An 18,008-nucleotide genomic window follows, 5' to 3' on the forward strand; every position below is an offset into this window, starting at 1 on the left:
TTCTGGTTTAGATATCAGTACCATATTTGTGTCATTGAAGGAATTTGGCAGAACTTCTTTACCTATTTTTTCCAAATAGAGAACATAGCTTTGGAATTGTTTTTCTTTTAAATGTTTGGTAGTAAATTCATTTGGCCCTGGAAATTTTTTCTTAGGGGGTTCACTGATGGCTTGTTTAACTTCTTTTTCCAAAATGGGACTACTTAAGTAATTTATTTCCTTTTGTGTAAATCTGTTAATTTATATGTTTACAAATATTTGTTCATTTCAAATAGATTTTCAGATTTCAATGGCATATAGTTGGGCAAAATAGCTCCTAATTATTACTTTAATTTCTATGTCATTAGTAGGTAAGTTCACCCTTTTCATTTTTGATGTTGATAATTTGTTTTTTTTTTCTTTCATTTTTCTAATCAAATTCACCAAAGGTTTATCTATTTTGTAGGTTTTCTCATAAAATCAACTCTCAGTTTTATTAATGCAAATTTTCTTATTTTCTATTTTATTAATCTCTCCTTTGAGTTTCAGAATTTCTAATTTGGTATTTAATTGGGAGTTTTTAAATTGTTCTTTTTCTCCTTTTTTTAGTTGCCTTGCCAACTTCATTAATCTCTTTATTTTATTCATGTCATTATTCAAAATTATGAAATTTCCTCTAAAAACAGGTTTGGCTGCATTCCATAGGTTTTGATATATAGTCTCATTATTGTCATTCTCTTGGATGAAATAATTGATTATTTCTATGATTATTGTTTGAATTACTCATTCTTTAGAAATAGAATATTTAATTTCCTATTGTCTTTAAATCTTTCTTTCCCTGGCTCTTTATTGAATGTCACTTTTATTGCATTATGGTTTATAAAGGAAGCATTTACTATTTATACTTTTCTGCATTTGATTGTGAGATCAATATATGCCCTAATACGTGGCCAATTTTTGTGTAGGTTCCATGTACTGCTGAGAAAAAGGTATGTTCCTTTCTAATTCAATTTTCTCCAGAGGACTGTCAGATTTAAATTTTCAAAGATTCTGTTAACCTCCTTATTTTCTTTTTTGTTTATTTTGTGGTTAAGATCTATCTAATTCTGAGAGAGAGGGATGAAGGTCCCCCACTAGTATAGTTTTGCTGTCAATTACTTCCTGTAACTGGCTTAATTTCTCTAAGAATTTGGATGCTATATTATGTGTTGCATGTACATTTAGTATCAATGCCACTTCATTGCCTATGAGACCCTTTAACAAGATGTAATTTCCTTCCTTATGTCTTTCAATTAGATCTATTTTTATTTTTATCTGTTAAGTTCAGAATTCCTATTCCTACTTTTTTTGCTTCAGTTGAAGCATAATGAATTCTGTTCCAGTCTTTCACTTTTACTCTGTATGTATCCCTCTGTTTCAAATGTGTTTCTTATAAATAAAATATTGTAGGAGTCTGGTTTTTAATCTATTCAGCTCTGCACTTCTATGTTATGGTAGAGTTCTTCCCATTCACATTCACAATTATGATTACTGCATCCCATTTTCCCTGCCTCCTGTTTTCTCCCAGGTATATACTTTTTTCCTCTCTTTCCAACCTGTTTTTCCTTAGTAGTGTTTTGTTTCTAACCCATACCTCCCTCAACCTGCCCTAACTTCTAGCACTCCTTTTCTCTTCTCTTACCTTGTTCTCCTCGTATTTCTACTCTCTCTTCTATTCAGTCTCTCCCTTTTAATATTCCCTTTGTACTGCTGTTTCCTTATAGGAGAAGATAAATTTCAATACCCAGCCAAGTGAGAACATTATTCCCTCTTTCAATTCAAACTAATGAGATTAAGCTTCATACAATGCTCATCCCCCTTTCTTTCTCCCCTCTGCTGTAATAGGTCTTTTGTGCCTCTTCATGTGATCTAATTTATCCCATTTTACCACCTTTTGCTCTTTTCCCAGTATAATCCTTTTTTCTACTCTTTGGAGTATTTTTCTTTGATGTCATATTAGAGTCAATTCATACACACATCCTTTATCTCTGTATGCCTCCTCTATCTGTCCCAATAAGAAATGTTGTTCTCAAGAGTTACAAGTATCATTTTCCCATTTAGGTATGTAAACAGTTTAACCTTTAAATAATATATGTTTTCCTTTCCTGTTTACCTTTCTATGCTTCTTTTCAGTCCTAGATAAAATTTTCTGTTTAGTTTTAGTCTTTTCAATAGAAATTATTGAAAATTCCTTAGTTCATTGAAGATCCATCTCCTTCCCTGAAAAATGATACTCAGTTTTTTTTTTTAATTTTTAGTTGTAATCCCAACTCCTTTGCCATCCAGAATATGGTATTCCAGATCCTTTGATCCTTTATTGTAGAAGTCAGGGATAAACCTGACTTTGACTTTATGATATTTGCTTGCTGCATTTGTTTTTTCCTTAAGATTATAATTCTGGAGTTTTGCAATAATGTTTCTTGGGGTTTTTCTTGTGGACTTTCTTTCTGAAGGGTATAGATTTATTCGTTATTTTTCTTTTTTAATTAACTAATTTTATTTAAAAAAACAGAATAAGAAAACAGAAAAACAGAAAAGGAATACAAAACTACATAAAATAAAATAAAAAGAACATTAGCTTGTGCCCAGCAGAACCTATAGGGAAGATTCAAAATCTATAACAACAAATTACTAGTTCAAGAAAGTGCACACACACACACACACACACACACACACACACACACATGTATATAGAAGAAAATTGTGTCTATTTTTTCTTTACTGGTAAATTGTTCTTTTGTTTTCTGCTGTGTACCTTTTTTACTTTTTTCCTTTTTTCTTCCCTTTTCATCCCTGTACCATCCCCAAGCAGGCTATAGTTAAGACAGGTTACATATATGTATATATATGTATACATAGATATATACACAAACACATTTATCTTTCCTGTCTCTGCTGACTCTGCTTTAATTCTGTTCCTTAACTTGCCTTGTTATTACTTAACCTTCCCCCGCCCATGGATCCTTTCCTCGTCTGCTCCCCTCATCCTTTGCTTCCCACTCCACTCCACCCACTCCTCCCTCTTATTTGTTTATAGATTTTAGAAGATGCTATTCCCTTCATGGTATATATGTAATGTTGTCAATGTGAGTAGATTTTCAAAACAACAAGCCCTCCTCCTTCCTTTAATGCCTCTGTGTCTGTTCTTCTTCTACATCTCATTTATATTACATAGTTACTATTTTCACCTTAATTCTACCCTAATCTTTTCTTTGAGCTATCCTATTATTGATATGAATCTTAAACATATGATATACATTTCCTATGTAAAAAAACCCAAAAACATAAACAATTTGTCCATGAACTGATCTTTGGTATTGTCTTTTATATTTTCTTTTATTGATCTGTTCTTCAGAGCTGCCATTTTTCTTATGTTTCTCATTCTGTTCTATTTTTTTTTAATCTTTAGAATTTGTTTTGTTATTTCTTGGTCTCTCATAGCTTCATTGGTTTCCTCTTACCCAATTCTAATTTTCAAAGAGTTATTTTTATCTTTGAGACTCTGTATTATAATTTTTATTATAACTTTTTATTTACAAGATATATGCATGGGCAATTTTTCCCCTCCTTCCCTCCACCCCCTCCCCAGATGGCAGGTAGACCAATTAGTATTATAATTTATTAGAATTATAAAATTTAGCACTTTAGAATTTTTTCTTTGTGAGTATAATTCTTTTGTTTCTGCTTCCTGAACTCTGTATCTCTTCAGAAAAATCTTCCCATGTTTCTTTAAAATACACATTTTTGTCATTTCTCCTAGTATAGTAATGCTCCATTATGTTTGTATTTCCCAGTTTGTTCAGTTATTTCCTGATACATATTATTAAAAAGATAGTTTATGAGAGTGAGGTGATTATCAGTAAGGCATTAAGACTTCTTTGAAAGTCAGTCATACCAAACTAACTTCATTTTCTTTCTTTTCTTGGCATAGTTATTGCACAGAACAGTGCCAATGCAGATGTAATCTGTCTAAGTTTTAGAAAGTACTTAACAAAGTTTCTCATGCTATCATTGTAGACAAGAAGGACTTAAATCACAGTGTTGTAGGATTGAAATGAGATTACATATATATATATATATATATATATATATATGTAAATCAATAAAAAATCTTGAAGTACTATATTTGTTAACTATTATTCTTCTTGCTTTTACTATTAATCATTATTGATCTTATTATTATCATCATAGCCGAGTGGATTTGGAACTTATAAATACAAAGTCATTCAGAGAATAATCATTAATGTTTCTAATTCTCCATATAGAAAGGACCCTAGAAAATTACTTCAGAGCCCTATACTTGGCCAGATGCCATAAAACATTTTTATCAATGACTTGGCAATAGGCATAAGTCAGGACATCATAAACTTTTGCCACTCGTGACACCTTTTTGCCTGAGAAATTTTTATGTGACTTTGTCTCAAATCTGAACTAAGAAGTTTCTGGAAATATTTGTGCATGTCCAGTACAAAATATACATGTTTTGTGAACTGAATGAAGACTGCAGTGGAATCAGATGATACAACATGGGTAAGCCCTGCCAGAACACTTCAGTTTCATTATGTATTTGAATTTTGAATTATTTTTTGTCATGGCATTCAGAAATTTTATTGTTGCCAGATTTGAGACAGAGATTCCCTCTCCTCCCTGCTACCCCCCAAAATCTTGTTGCCTAGTATTTTAGGCCAAAGTTAATAAGATGAAAATTGATCATGATAAAAGTAAAGTGCTACAGGCCTTCATAAGTAGAGTATGGGTTTGGTGTAGGTAAATTGCAATTTGTGTGAAAAATATCTGAAGTATCTAATGAATTGAAAGTTCAGTACAATTTGCCAGTATAGTATCCAAAACAAAGTTAATAGCATATCAGTTTATGTTAAGAGAAAAAGGAAAATATTTTTAGAGGAGATAATAATTCTGCTGTCCTCTGATAATGTTAAATAATATATTCAGTTCTGATTGTCACATTTTAGGAAGGACATTGTCAAACGTAGAATATTCAAAGGACAGTGACCAAAATGATAACCTTGACATCATGCCATATGAAGATACCTAAAAGAAGTGGGAATATTATCCTGGAGAAGAGAAGATTTGGGGGTGAGGATGACAAAGAGAAGACAGGATGAAAATCCTTAAAATGCTTGAAAAGAACTGTATAGGAAAGGAATTTTACTTTTTCTGCCAAGCAATAAGTATGATTTGCCAAAAGGCAGAGTTTGGGTACAAAGAAAGGAAAACTCTTTTAAGAACTAGAGCTGCCCCAAAGTGGCACAGTTATTTTTGTGGCTAGTGGTTTCTTTTCATTAGAAGTCTTTAAATAAAAGAAGAGTATCTATTTGTTGGGGAATCAATCTCACAAAAGCTCAAATTGAAAGAGACTTCAAAGGCCATTTAGTCCAATTTATGCCTGAACAAAACCCTCTCTATAACATACTTGATAAATTGTTGTAAAGAAAATTCCTGACCTCCAAGGTGCCTTCAAATTCTAACATTCTATACTTTGATAGGAACCTTAGGCTTTCTTGAGCCTACATCTAATCCAATTTTTAGATTTCTAGTATTGTAGACTGTTGAAAATCTGGGGAAGACACAGAATTACCAGTATGAAAGTCATTAAAAATATAGAAATATTTTAAATGTAATATAATCAGATTCCCAGGCCTTTTTTTTTTTTCTGTCAACAGGCTCAAACTCATTTTCAACAATTTAAATCACCATCGCTTTGTTTTGAACTTTTATTTTTATCATATTTATTTGATGTGTTCTTAGGCTAAGAAGTATTAAAGGGTTCAGAGTAGGCAAAGTGGTTATAGTACCAACTCTGAAGTCAGGAAGACCTGAGTTCAAATCTGGTCTCAGACACTTAACACTTCCTGGCTGTGTGACTCTGGGTAAGTCACTTAACCCCAATTGCCTCAGCAAAAAAAAAAAAAAAAAAAAAAAAAAAAAAAGGTATCAAAGGGAAAAAATGCCATAGTGGCAGTGAAAGTGTAATACAACCAGAAAACTCATTCTTCATTTCATTTTCTCTTATCTATTTCTCTGTTATATATGGAATAGAGAGCAATAAGGTGAAGAACTTACAGTAATGTATGAATTCTTTTTTTGTATTTTATTTTCATTATTTCTGTGTTTCCCCTATGACATGTATAATATGCGTAGGCTCATATTTAATTGAGCCTTGGCCAGCTATAACCATATTTACTTAACCTGAATTGATGACATTTATCAGTATTTGACATTTATCGATATTTAGTCTATTAGCTGGACCACTATCTGCTTGATTAAGCCTGAAGGCCTGATTTTCTGTTTCCAAAAAATCAGATTTCAGGGAAACAGAAAACCTTCCATTCCAATCTCTCTGAATAGCAACAACCACTTAGATACCTCCCCCTCCCCTTCTCCATGCTTTCTTACTTATGGTGTAATCTCTTGTATAAAAGCTGTGTTTCTTTACTACTTCTTTAGCCCTCCTACTGTGACCTTTCTCTTTCTTATCTCGCGATGGGATGGCTCATTCTGCTGAGTTGTCTTAGAAAAACAACCTTTCTCCTTCTACTGAGTGATCTCTGACTAATCATTTTGGGTAAGGGTCTTCTACATCCCTTACAATTTGTTATACATTTACATCCATGCTTTTTCAGAGAAAACCATTTCTAGGCAGAACAGATAGTCGTGGTGGGGGGAGTGATGGATAATTTCAGTTGGGGAAATAGAAGAGTCCAGTTCTTATCAATCCTTTCACCCCAAAAAGTCCTCAGAGAGTATTTAGTAGTCCAGATCCATAAATATGAAGTGAAAAACCATTCCGGCCAACTCAGAGAAATAGGGACATAAAGAAATTCATTAGAAGAAGCAACAGGGATTGAAAATGTTATTCTAGAAAAACTATCACCCAGGAAGAGCATACTCAAAAAGGCTATAACTCCAATATTCCTTCTATTTTAATGCTCCTTGAAACAGATTAGCCTGGATTTTCATTTTCCATTAAAAGATATAGATTGAGAGTCTCTATCCCTGAAGTTTTAAGTAGTAAAAATAATGTCAGTCTATCATGATCAAGCATGGTGCTTGACAGATGCTGTTATGCCAAGTCTGTTAATAATAATGATGATCATAATTACATCACTTCAAAAACTTTGTAATTTCTTCCCTAGTTGATAAACAGTCAAATAATATGAAGAAGCAGTTTTCAACCAAAGGAATTAAAGCTAATCTATAATTATATAAAATGATCTAAATCACTATTGATTAGAGAAATGAAAATTAAAACAATTCTGAAGTACTACTTCACATGCATCAGATTGGTTAATATGACCAAATAAAAAGAAAATTACAAATGTTGTAGGGGATGTAGGAAAACTAGGAAAGTAATATACTTCTGATAGAGTAGTGAACTGATTCAACCAGTCTGGAAAGCAACTTGGAATTATGCCCAAAGAGCTATAAAACTGTATAAATCCATTGATCCAGAAATGCCATTACAAGGTTTATATCCCAAAGTCGTCCAAAAGAAAGGGGGTAGGGAGGAGAAGAAACTGTTGTACAATGTAATGTTCTTCTCTAAAATACAAATGTTCTCTGGAAGCAGGTTTCTTGGGGAGCTTCTGGAGGCAGCCTTAGTTTTAGTTCAGTGTAATAATCACCTAAATGCAGGCAGGGATTAAAGTCCAAATCCTTTATTTTTTCTTTCAGGTATTGTCTCCTTCCTTAGGCCCGGTTAGCTTTCTTAGAGGCCTATCTCTTTCCTTGGTTCTGAGAGCTCTTGCCACTAATCTTTTTCCTCTGCCAGCTTCAGCCTCCAGCCAACACAAAAGTGGAACATGGAATGATTTCTGAATATCCCGGACTGAATCCTGGTTGAGGCTCCTAGCTTATATATGCTCTCTTGAAGGTGTGAATCTTGGAGAATTCTAGTAAGTACTAAGTACATTAGTGAATTAGAAAACTATTAAGTACCATGCTAAATTAGATAACTGATTTAGCATTTTGTAAGAATTCCAATGGTACAAAATTATTTATAGCACTTCTTTTCGTAGTATGAAAAATTAGAAATCAAATGGAGAATAGTTAAATAAGTTGTGCTATATGATTGTGATAAAATTTCATTGTGCTTATAAGAGATGTTAAGTAGGATGATTTCAGAAAAAAAAACTGGAAAAGACTTATGTGAACTGATTCAAAGTGAACTGAGTAGAACCAAAAGAACATTGTACACAATAGTGGCAATATTGTATGATGAAAAACTATGAATGATTTAGCTAATCTCAGCAATATGATAATCCAAGACAGAGTTAAAGAATTCTCAAAGCATGCTCTGCCTCCAGGGAAAAAAACTGATAACTGAATACAGTTTAAAGCCTGCTATTTTTCACTTTCTTCCATTCATTCCTTTTTTTATGAAGTGTTAGGGACACTCACCTTTAAGTAGATGATGTAATTTTAAAAATTCAGTAAAATTGATGTCTAAAGTTTAAAAGCTGGTAGTTTAAGTGCCATCTTGAGGTTCATTGAAACATTATTAAAAATCACAGGAAAAAAATAAACAGAAGAAATTCAGATATGACAGATTTGCAAGTTATATGTTGAATTTTTTATATATTAAAAGAAACAGCAAGCTATATGTAATTGAGATCATTTCATGTACAAAAATATGGAAATGTGGTGTTGAAGTTCAGATTTTTTTAAATGAGCAATTGAGTGTACCAAATAGAGACAGGATTGTATAGAGATGTATCTAGAATACAGTTAATATGAAAAAAGATGTAAGGGGCCAGTTAACTGATAGGGCAAGGGGAAAAGCTAGTATAGTTGTCTTGAATACTTGATCCATTCATATGTCCTTCACATCTTAGTAAATGATCATCATTAGTTACTATGCTCCAAATCAACAGCTGGAGACTTGTCTTCTTAAGATGAGTTTCTCTGTTCACATAAAGTCTGTCATCAAGTTTATACCTGAAGTCTTTTCATCTTGGTAGGGTCTGCCAGAATTCTGAGTTTGTGGGCATAAACCTTAACATAACTATGAGACTTTAGAAAACTTGAGGAAAATGTGATGTTCATCTTTGTTCACAGAAATGTGTCTATTTAGAAATCTTATTTATTTATTTATTTATTTAGTATTTCCCCAGTTACATTTAAAACATTTTTTTTAACTTTTGGGTTTTAGATTCTCTCCCATATCCCTATACCTAGACCCCATTAAGAAACCACATGTGGAGGGGCAACTATGTGGTGCAGTGGATAGAGCACCAGCCCTGAAGTCAGAAGGACCTGAGTTCAGATCTAGCCTCAGACACTTAATACGTCCTAGCTGTGTGATCCTGAGCAAGTCACTTAATCCCAATTGCCTCAGATGAAAAAAACGGAAAGAAAAGAAATCAGATGTGAAGTTTTGTAAAACATTTCCATAAAAGATATGTTGTGAAAGAAAACATAGTTCTCCTACCCTAATAAAAAACAAAGAGTATGATTTCAGTCTGTGTTCAGATACAGTTTCTTCTTTCAGTATAGATAGGATTTTTCATCTTAAACACTTCAGAGTAATTGTGCATCATTGTACTATTGAGAATAACAAAATCATTTACAGCTGGTCATCCCCAGAACGTTGCTATCACTTTGTATATGGTACATTTCACTTTGCTTGAGTTCATGGAGGACTTTCCAGGTTTTTTTTTTTTCTTTCCCCCAAGAGGTTTCTTCTTATTACTTCTCACAGAACAGTTATATTCCATGACAATTATACACCACAATTTATTCAGCTCTTCTCCAATTGATGAGTATCCCCTCAATTTCCAATTCTTTGCTTGAAGAAGAGAGCTTCTACAAATAGTTTTGTACATATAGTTGAAACAATTAAAGCCTGTGCAAACCTTCAGGATGCAAAATAAATCTACAGAAATTACCAGCATTTTACATAGATTTTTTTATTAATATATTTTGTGAAGATAAATGTAGAAGAGGTAGGTAAATAAAGGGAGGGAAAAGAGTACAATTTAAAAATATATAATGTATTTTAAGTTAAAGTGGTGACAATAGAATCTTTTTAATTTTTATTAATTATTTTGTTATTTAATAGTTTTACAAGAAATAAGATAATAATTCATATATTTTTTCAGTAAGCAACAATCAGTTTTCTCATTTTACTATTCCAACTTGTCTCATTTGAAAACTAAGGAAAAACAAACACTGTTATAAATCTGTATTATCAATTAAAACAAATTTCCATATTGGTCATTTTGGTTCAAAAAAGTCATTTGTTTTATTCTGTCCTCCTTTAACTCTCTATCAAGAGGTAAGCAGAGAAAGAATTGAGAAAGAATGAATAGCTTTCATTATTATTTCATCATTAATCCCCTTTAATCCTGGTCATTATGCTGTTAAGTTTCCAATTCTTACAATATTGTTTGCTTTTTCCATATTGCTGTCAATGCTGTCAATTTATAAGTTCTTCTGGCTCTATTCACCTCACTTGACATTAGATATACAAGTTTTCCCAGGTTTCTCTGAAATCCTATCCATCTTTTCTTATAGCATAGTAATGTTCCATTATATTTATATTCTATAACATTCATAAATTCTTCAATTAGTTAATTAACTATTGAAAATTCCTTTGTTACTTTAGAGAAGTTACAAATATATATATTTTAATTTCTTTAGTTAGAATTTGTTTTGCTTAGAACTAATTTCTCCATTAATCTAATTTTCCTCTAATTCTTCCTTCTCTCTTCTCCCTTTTCCTTCCTATTTTCATGTTGAATGAAATGCTTTCTGTACCCAACAGTGTGTCTCTGTATGTGTGTGTACATGCACATGTGTGATTGTGTGTTCTTCATTCTTTTAACCAGTTCAGATGAAAGTGAGGTTGAAATGATAGATGGCTCCGCCATTCACTCCTCTTTGGTTGCATAGCTATCTACTTGTACAAACTAATGATGAGATATAATTTTGGGTAATATTCCTTTCTCTCAATGTATTCCTCTCCCTCTCTTTCCATTCTTTTCTTAACTCATTAAGACTTAACAGAACCACTACTATGTTTTGTTTAATTAGACTGTCCCTATGATTACTGATGATGGAAGGACTCAGAGAAGACTCATGTATCATTTCCTTGTGTTAGAATATAAATAATTTATCCTTGTTTAGCTTAGTATCATTTTTCATTCCTGTTTTTTTCTCTCACTTCCTGTGTTTGAACTTCAGAGTTTCTATGCACATTAGAAATTAGAAATTCTTTATTTTATTAATTTTTAATTTTATTTATTTATTTTATTTTATTTTATTAAAAATTTTCCTGTCCCTCCATAGCATTATATGCTGAGTAAATTTTTCTTGACTGCTCAGATCAGTTTCTTTATCTTCTGGAATGTTATATTCCAAATTGTGTATTCCTTTATAATGGTGGCTTTTAAGTCATGTGTGATCTTGAATATATAACAGACTCTTTGGTACCTTCTGGCCATATAAAGTTTGGCTCTGAATTTTGGCTATGATATTCCTGAAAGTTATTATTTTCGTTTCTTTCAGGAAGTGACCAGCATATTCTTCCTATTTTCTCTTTGTATTCTTTTTCTAAGAGATCTAGGCAGTGTTTTTCATTTCTCCTCCTCTTCCTCCTCCTCCTCCTCCTCCTCCTCCTCCTCCTCCTCCTCCTCCTTCTCCTCCTCCTTCTCCTCCTTCTTGTCCTATTTCTCTTTCTTCTTCTTTTTGTAATTCTTTCTTCATCTTGTAATTCTTTCTCCTTCTTTTAAAAGATTTTTAAGAATATGATGTTTGCTCTCTTTTTTGGTCATGATTCAAATAATTTAGGTCAGGTGAGGTGTATTTTTTTTTTTTTTGGTTTTTTTTTTGCTATAAAATTCATTAAATTTTCTTCTATTTTTTTCAACTTAGTGACTTTGTTTTAATAATGCTTATGGTTTCATAGAATCATTGGATTGTATTTTTATGTTTGAATTGTCAAGGAGTTTGTTCTTTGGGAAAGCCATTCATTCTTTTCTCATTTCTTTCTCCCAGGGCACTAGAGTGGTTTGGTGAATAGCATGCTTCTAATTTAATTATATCTCCAATGTCTGGACACCTTTCTCTCTATCATGACCTGGGATAGACAAAAGACCCATTATGATTGTTTTTAAAATTTTCCCTACCAAGCTCCAATCTGGTAAATTTCAAAATCTGTTTGAAGGACTTTTGTTGATGGATACTCAACTGTGCTGCTTCCTGCTTCTCTGTCACATGTGTCTATGGTGATGTACTTGTTTTACATCAAATTTATTGGAAAGAATTCTACTTTATTTCTGCTTAAGTTGTCTATATATCTTCTGTCTGCATGAAGGTGTTTAGTTTGTAAATCAATTGTTAATACTTTTTATGTCCTTTCTTCTAGATTGTCCTTCACATTAGTCTATTTTTATTCTCAATCAAGAAGATACCATGGATTATTATTTTTTTTAATTTTAACAAATATTTCTTCTATGAAGCCCATAAAAGCTTCCATTTGATTCCTTTTAAACTTATTTCAAGGTACTTGTTTCTCTCTTGAGACATTTGGGAACGTTCTGTTTCAGTTCTATAATCTCTTGGGAAATCCAAGGATCTTCTGTCTTATGAGGTATGATTTCAGTTTTCTTTGTCTTACAATATTTATTTAGACATTTGTAGTCATTTAGATGTTGTAGTGATTTCCTCTTTTTGTTTTAATGTCTTCCTATTGATTGTATTTATTGGTACTCTAGTTTTAAACAGAGTTTTCTTCTTCCTGGAATCTTTGGTAGTTTCAATCTTTTTTCTTTCTTTTATTCCCCATATTACTTTCTGCTTTTATATGAGTCCCTTGGGACTGTATCTTAGAGATGTGTCAGCCTCTTGCCATATGAGGAATTCAGTTTTCACTGGCCCCCAGGAGGATTCTAGTCTCCTTTTCTTTAAGTTATTTTCAAGCTCCTATATAAGCTTGTGCCCTGCCCCAGTTCCCTTTGTTCTTTAGTTTTCTGCTCAGAATGGCCACAGCAAGCTACCACCCCAGGCAGAACACATACTAGCATTCTATTATCGTCCCCACATCCCTATCACCTGCAAGTGACAAAAGTAGAAAGAGTTGAGGTCTGCTGTTTGCTTTCACAGAATAGTGAAATAAAAGTAGGGTCAATGTCTCTCATAAGAGACTTCAGCAGCAGCAAGGAAATTTCCATCTGGATCACACAGCATAAGGAATATTTGGGGCAGTGGTGTTGTAGATGGTATTAGATAACTATGTTAGCAATGAGACTTATGATTCCAGAATATTTTAGCTCAGAATTCCTGGAATTTTTCTGGGCTGTGTGTGTGGATTCTCCCTGCCCTCCCCCCTTTTTTTTCTTTTTCCAGAAGATGTCTTATCCTGCACAGGCAGTTAATTTTTGTTTTTTACTTTTTGTGCATAATTTTGATCTGAAGGAGTTTCAAAATTTAATGAGGACTAGAGAAAATTCTAGTCCTTTATTTTGTTGGTAATAATATTTTTAATCTTAAATTGCTAACCTGTGATAAAACTTGTTGGCCAACAAACCCAGATTACTTGCTGTGTAATTTAATTCACAGACTGAAATAATAAAGAAGAGAATTTTCTTTTTCAGAACTTAGATACATTTTGTTCAACAAAGCTAGACTGGGGGTAGAATCACACTGAGAGACATAAATGGTCAGAGAAAGGAAATTATTTTTCTTAAGCCTTACAGAAGCACTTCAGACCTTCCATAGAAAAGAGGCAAGACTTATTTTTTATTTGTTTTGTGAAAGAAACTGAGATCCAGAAAAACCATGCTGAGAGTAAATAAAACCAGTACTGCTTTAGTGTGATAGGCTTAGTTGGTTTGCTTTTCTGTCCATTTCAAAATAGCCTTATAGTGACTAACGGAAGGAGAAACTTCCCCTCTTACTTAGCCATACTGGAAGGTTTCAATTCTGCATTCATGATTACAATGGTGGTGGTGGTGGTGGTGGTGATGATGATGATGATGATGTGTGTGTGTGTAATAGTATATTATCTACTATGTACCAAGTGCTTTATAAATATTATTTCATTTGATTAAAAGGTGGGCTTTGATTTTATTCTAGGGAGTCAAATAAATTTACTAGGTAGGGGGATAAGCAAGTAATGATATCTTATGTATTATTAGAGTGATGTGAAAGTAATAGAGCAAGCTGCCTTGAAAGACACAAAATTTTTCATTTCCAAAAGTCATGAAGGCTCAAAGACCTGTAGCAGTGATCTTTGTTTTAGCTATTTAGCTTAATAGAGGGTCCTTCAAAGGGTCTTCTAATGGAGACATTCTGTGTTTTGCTGATATTACATTTGAATAGTGTATTAGTTTTTTTTTTTTAATAATGTATCTATCTCTAATTATGTGTAATCTTTAGAAGCCCCTCTGTGTACTCTGGATATTATCTGACAATGCTCTGAACACAAATGGGTCAAAGGCATGGTTCTTGGCGAACTTTTCTTTTGGGCTGCCAGCCCAGCATCCTCTGCATCACTAGGAGTAGACAATTAGATATATCCTAAGGGTCTTGGAATGCCTCGTGAATTATCTGAATTGATAGCAGCTGGGAAAACCTTCCAGTAATTATAAACTCTTCTTTATTGTCTCAGTGACTTGGGAGAGATGATCACATCCCCATTTGCTCTTGCATTTATGAGCTCTGCTAAATTTGAACTTTCCTCTGGATCCTAGAGAAAGAAGGGAGAAGGAACAGTGTTAAGAAGCGTTGACAGGTTGAGAATCTCCAAATTCAACTGCCACCTAATCTCACCTGGGCTTGTCTTTAACTTTATTTTGCCACAGGGTTTCTTCTCTCATTTAGTTTTTTTCCCCCTTTTTCTGGGTGATGTTTTAAATTATTTCAAGTAGCCAATATTTATTTTTCTCTCTTCCACCTCTCCCTGCCATTGCACCAAACCAAAAAAAAGAAAAAGAAAATTGGGTGGTGTTTTGGTGCGGTGTTTGTATCTAAGTCTAGACTGCAAACCTCAGGAGAGTCTTAGAGCATGCTTGTCTTTATGCTAAGTTAATAGTGGGCGACATTCCAGTATGGCCAAGGCAGCTGGAGCCAAGAGCTTTCCGCCTGTGAGCTGAATGATCTTTTTTCAGAGCCCGGGGAGTGACAGCGGGTCCGCGAAATTCTCTCTTCCGGAACTCTCGAAGGTTGCCGGAGCCAGGGAAAATTCATTCGCATCACAAAGGGGAAGAATCAGCCTTGTTTCATCTCCCTGCCTCTCCCCAGAATCTGGCCCAGCAACACTACCCAGCGTTATGAATGTCATCTCTCTGGGAGAGGTTGCCAAGGCCGCCTGCTCCTTCCCCCAGAGCTCCTCATTATGCCTGCCGGCACTACGTTATGTGCTCCCCAAGGTGGCTAACCCTCTAGCTGTTTCTTCAGCCTGCAGACAGACCCAAAGGACAACAGTGAGCCATTCTGGCGAGTTACCTTGACAACTTTATGGCGTAATGCTTTCTATTGCTGGAAAAGGGTGGGGGCTGTGGGTAGAGGCCCCAGGTCTTAATTCTCTCTCAGGCACCCCAAGCTCTTCAGCAGCTTGTGAACAGGGCTGGAGAGGCAAAGAAAAGCAAAACGGGGGAAAGCTGCCTCTCCTAATAAATTCCCTGACCAGTAATTCTTGGGCTCATTTGCATTATCAATACAAAACATGAATGTGAATAGTCACCAGCGCACTGCTTATAGTGATGTGGAGCTAGGCACAAGATTGACGCTGGGGGATAGACTGTATGACTGAGTAACCTTTCCTTTAGATTCCTAGGAACTGCTCGGCAATAACAAGACTCACTTAGCAAATGGTTCATCCATAAACTTTCTCCTTTTAAAATTAAATCCAGTTTTAAATTAAATCCAGAATCATTTTCAAGAGAAGTACTTGGAAGAAAAAAAAAAAACTTCCACCCACAGTTCCTCTACCACCCCCCTCCCCCCAAAAAAAAGAAAAGAAAAGAAAAGAAGAAAAGAAAATGCTGCAGGATTGTCGAGAAAGCTAAGTCAGCCGGTACTGGTCTGCCTATACATTGCTTTGCTGCTATTTTGCTCTAGTTCTTGTGAAAAGTGCCTCCAGGCAACATCCTGATTAGCCAGCAAGCCAGCAGGCAAACTACATTTCCTCTTTATTGAATGCAAGAACTGTTAGGCTTTGACAGAAGGCCTAAAGTGGGCGCAGACTCTCAGCTCCATATGTGAGAAATTTTATTTTCCTGTCTCCTTCAATGAACGAGTGGACAATCAAATCCTAACAGCCGGCTAAAGAATGGAAGTACAAGAAGGCCCCATGCAGCTCTGCCTCTCCAATCCTGGGAATGTTGTCAACTACAATAAACTCGACAGACAGAGAGCAATAGGAACTGATACTGGAGTGCACTTCCAGGATTTTGTGTGAGGTGTAAGCCAAAGGACTTTGGGCACTTGGGAAGAAACCTGGTTCTGAAGAATTCTTTTATCTGTTTGAGATGTCAGAAAGACTCAATATATTACTGCTTAGGATATAAAGGCTTCTGACTATACCAAGTCCAAATACTTGAAAGAGTCAGGAAAACCATATGATCTTAGAAAGTCTTGTTCTTGAAAGCAATTTTCAGTGTCAAAGTCAGGAGCATTTCTATTTAATTAAGTACTTTAACCCACAAAAGAGTTTCTGAATGGGAGAAGGTATTGGCTAACCAAGTGGTTCAAAAAGGCCCTGAAACATATGGTTGCTGCTTTTTAATGCGGAGTCAGCTTTATAGTGGGCAACATTTTTATAATACCAGGGACGATCTTGCCCTTTGGTTGTGTCTGTGAAATGGTACCTTCCCATCTGGCTAAGAGTTGTGCTTTCCTATTTGTCAGAATATAAGAGAAACATCAGAACAGAAGATTCTGGGGTTCTGATCATGGGTATTCATACCAGCAGGACTGATGGAGACTTATGCCAGAGGCAAAGACACAGCTCCATTTAATTCTGCTGTTTTTAGTCTTTCTGCCCTTGGGTGATATGGTTGAATTCTCTCTAAATGCTGCACTTGTGTCAAGAAAGAGAGGGTGCTTTACTTTTCTTCTGAGTATCCCTTGTTCATATATACTATCCAAAGAACCAGTTTCTACAATGAAAAAGAAATCTTATATATAATATGTATATATGCATATATGTGCACACATATATACCTTAAATATTCATTATGTCACTTAAGATGATATGTATTTTGTGTATATCTCATTTGTTTTGTGATATCTCATTTAAATTGTTATCAAATAGACCTTAAAATGACAGTATTTTATTGCTGGGGAAATTGCCCACTGGGGATTGCCTCACAGACTAGAAAATACTAAAATAAACATAGCTACAAGAAATCAATGAAAACAAAATGCTAACAGGAACTTACAAGCAATAAAAGTTATAATATTGCACCACATTCTACCCCTTCCATCTTAGATAAAATAAACCAATCATCAAGTAGTTAGATATGCCTTTGCAAGGGTTTCTCTATATTATATGACTACATATGCAAACAAATACTGGATAAGATCATTTCAGCAGTTGTGACAAGGAAAAAAATATTTCTTTTTTTTATTTGAAATTTAATATTTTCCCCAGTTATATTTAAAACATTTTTACACTTGTTTTAAAAAGTTTTGTGTTCCAGATTCTCTTCCTTATTCCCATTCTCATTATGTCCCCATTAAGAAACTACATGTGAAGTTATGCAAAACATTTCCAAAAAAGTCATATTGTAAAAGAAAACATGGATCTCCCACCCTAAAAAAATCCCCAAAACCCACCAAAAAAGAGAGATAGAGACAGAGGCAGAGAGAGAAAGAGAGAGAGAGTACATACATTCAGTGTGTACAGGGAAACAATCAGTTCCTTCTCTAGGTATGGATAGAATTTTTCATCATAAGTCCTTCAGAGTATAATGACGGTGAATCATTATACTGCTTAGAATTGGAAAGTCACTTCTAGCCAATCA

At 34.1% G+C, this 18,008-nt stretch overlaps 1 long non-coding RNA gene across 1 annotated transcript; it reads right to left on the bottom strand.

Moving 5' to 3' along the window:
* Positions 1–14,621: 14,621 nt before the first annotated feature.
* LOC127558018 (uncharacterized) lies at positions 14,622–17,137 on the bottom strand. Its single transcript, XR_007952703.1, has 2 exons — positions 14,812–17,137; positions 14,622–14,728 (listed from the first exon to the last, which is right to left on the bottom strand). It is a non-coding gene; the product is annotated as an uncharacterized LOC127558018 (long non-coding RNA).
* Between the last annotated feature and the right edge of the window lie 871 nt (positions 17,138–18,008).

The sequence above is a fragment of the Antechinus flavipes genome, chromosome 3, assembly GCF_016432865.1.
Source record: "Antechinus flavipes isolate AdamAnt ecotype Samford, QLD, Australia chromosome 3, AdamAnt_v2, whole genome shotgun sequence".
Taxonomy (NCBI): domain Eukaryota; kingdom Metazoa; phylum Chordata; class Mammalia; order Dasyuromorphia; family Dasyuridae; genus Antechinus; species Antechinus flavipes.